Genomic DNA, 2,342 nt, shown 5'->3' with positions numbered 1-2,342 from the left:
TTAATGTATAAAAGAAAATAAATGAATTAAGACAAACATAACTCTTGATAATAAAGAACAGACTCTGATAAGAATTTGACGAAGTGGCGCCCGAACAGGGACTTGACACTGGGAGTAACAGATGTGAAGAGAGAGTGCCCTTAACTGATTGTGGATCTATCGTTAAGTGTTGTGATCATTCATTTACGTGTATCTTTAAAATTTTCTCCATCAATATGTCTGCAGGAGATTATGTAGAAGAGGCTAAGTTGATGGGGCTTTGAGGACCCGATAGCTATTGTAGATTACATGAGTAAACGTCAGGCTGAGGAGCGAGAAGAACGAGCGAGGCAGCGTGAACGTGAGAAGGAGAAACGAGAAGAGCGGGACAGACAGCGTGAGCACGAGCTGAGATTGCAGCAGCTGAAGATAGAGGAAGAGGAGAGGATTCGCCGGCATCAGCTGGAAATGGCTCGCGTGCAGACGGGGACGATTGGTGGCTCCCCTGCCCAGGCATCCACTTTGCCGCGCATCCGGTTACCTGCATTTAAAGAAGGTGAGCCATTCGAACCATATATTCACCGGTTTGAAGATTTTGCCGATTTATATCAGTTCGACGAAGCCACGAAGAAGCTTCATTTCCAAAGTTTGTTTGATGGGAAACCCTTAGAAATCCTCCGTCGCCTCGACGCGAGTGACAAGACGTATTGTTCGATGAAGTCGACATTGATGAGGGTGTACGGGCTGACGGTCGATGACGCAAAGCTTTAATTTAATCGTGCAATGATGCAAGACCGAGAGACTGCCACTCAGTTCCTGGTTCGTTTGTCAGGCTACCTTGACCAGTGGCTGGAAAAGGATTGGACGCCGGACACAAAGGAAGGTATTAGGGATTTAGTGTTACGATTTCAGCTAGAAAAGTCGTGTCCCCAGGATCTTGTTGCACAGTTTAAGATCCACAAGATCAAGACTGCAGAGCAAATGGCTGATAAGGCGGATGCCCATTTTTCTGCCTTTGGGTATCACACTTGTAGGCAGTGGAAAAAGCCGGCCATTTCACTGGGTCAGCAACAGAGGGGAAAGCAAGAACTACCTTCGCAGCAGCAACAGAAGGTTCATCCCACTAATCACAAGAAACAGCATCTGCAGTCGAAAGCACAGCAGCGTGTACCACCACAGCAACAGCGGAAGCATCCTTGGCGAATGGTGAGTCAAGAAACTCATGATTACCGCCTGTATGAGTGAGGAAAACCCAACACCCCAGCCTCCGGAGACGTCAGAAGCTAGACAACAAACGCCCTACGTGCACAGCATTTGACTATCTGCTCCCTCCACGAATCCTGGTAAGCAGAGGTCTCTCCTCGTTAAGTCAGGGCAAGTAGGTGGTGTTTCGGTAAGTGTTCTCAGAGAGAACGGTTCGTCGGGGTGTGTTGTAAAGCAAAGTTATGTCCTACCACATCAATACACTGGGAGGAGGATAAATGTTAGAATGATTGACAGACCACTAGTTAATGTTCCAGAGGCAACCATACACGTAGACAGTCCGTTCTTTACAGGGAAGATTACAGTAGCCGTGATGGTTAACCCAATTTGTCAAAAGACTAGTGGCCGCGGACGTGTGAAACCTGTACCACTGAAACCTATGCCGCTGATCTCCGAACCTTTCGAGAGAGTCGCCGTGGACATCGTCGGACTAAACCATGCGAGAGCGAATGATGGATGTAAGTACATTCTCACACTCGTGGATTTCAGCATGAGGTGGCCAGAAGCAGTGCCGCTCAAAAATATAGATTCTGTCACTGTCGCCGAAGCCATGGTGGAAATCTTCTGCAGGATCGGTATTCCCGGGCAAATTTTAAGTGATAGAGGGACACAGTTCCCTCTGCAATGATGGAGGAAGTGCTTAGATTATTGTTGGTAAAAGGACTAAAAACGACACCATATCATCCAATGTGTAATGGTCTTTGTGAGAGGTTTAATGTGACTCAAAAAAAAAAAAAAAATGCTCAAGAGAATGGCAGCAAAGCAGCCGAAGGAGTGGCCACGCTATGTTGCACTTCTCTTTGCTTACAGGGAAATCCCTCAAGTTTCTTTAAAGTTCTCACCCTTTGAACTTTTCTATGGTAGAGCAGTAAGAGACCTCTTCAAATATTGCGGGAGCTGTGGGACGAAAATGAAGCAGATACAGAAGTTAAGACAAACGTATACTTATGTCATTGACCTGGTAAATCGTCTCCAGTCTACTCGCGAACTAGCTAAGCAAAAGTTGCTGAAAGCTCAGGAAATACAGAAGGCATACTACGACAGGAAAACAAAGGTACTTCAGTTCAAGGCTGGTGATAAATGCCTTATTCTCTTACCTA

General features: G+C 46.2%; 1 pseudogene; it reads left to right on the top strand.

The window, feature by feature from the left end:
* The first annotated feature begins 215 nt into the window (after window positions 1-215).
* Window positions 216-1,297, top strand: LOC119592257 (annotated as a pseudogene).
* The last annotated feature ends 1,045 nt before the right edge of the window (window positions 1,298-2,342 follow it).

The sequence above is a fragment of the Penaeus monodon genome, chromosome 30 (assembly GCF_015228065.2).
Source record: "Penaeus monodon isolate SGIC_2016 chromosome 30, NSTDA_Pmon_1, whole genome shotgun sequence".
Lineage (NCBI taxonomy): Eukaryota > Metazoa > Arthropoda > Malacostraca > Decapoda > Penaeidae > Penaeus > Penaeus monodon.
Note: the sequence above shows the minus strand (reverse complement) of the source record. Positions and strands in the feature narration are given on the sequence as shown.